The sequence below is a fragment of the Corapipo altera genome, unplaced genomic scaffold (genome assembly GCF_003945725.1).
Source record: "Corapipo altera isolate COAL_440 unplaced genomic scaffold, ASM394572v1 255, whole genome shotgun sequence".
NCBI lineage: Eukaryota > Metazoa > Chordata > Aves > Passeriformes > Pipridae > Corapipo > Corapipo altera.
The window spans coordinates 1,936,598-1,936,878 of NW_020884929.1; the positions used below are offsets into that span (position 1 = coordinate 1,936,598).

General features: G+C 68.3%; 1 protein-coding gene across 1 annotated transcript in view; it reads right to left on the reverse strand.

The window, feature by feature from the left end:
• Positions 1-281, reverse strand: part of LOC113954549 (uncharacterized transmembrane protein DDB_G0289901-like) — a 2,684-nt gene that overhangs the window by 2,091 nt on the left and 312 nt on the right. The gene's annotated exons all lie outside the window — the stretch shown is intronic.

Consider the following 281-nt stretch of genomic DNA (forward strand, 5'->3'; position numbering starts at 1 on the left):
CGTCCCGCCTCAAACACCGCCCGTCCCGCCTCACGTACCGCCCGTCCTGCCTCAAACACCGCCCGTCCCACCTCACGTACCGCCCGTCCTGCCTCACGTACCGCCCGTCCCGCCTCAAACACCGCTCGACCCGCCTCAAACACCGCCCTTCCATCTCAGGCATCGCCCTTCCCGCCTCACGTACCGCCCGTCCCACCTCAAACACCGCCCTTCCCTCCTGACATACTGCCCCTCCCGCCTCAGGTACCGCCTCAGGTACCGCCTCAGGTACCGCCTCAGGT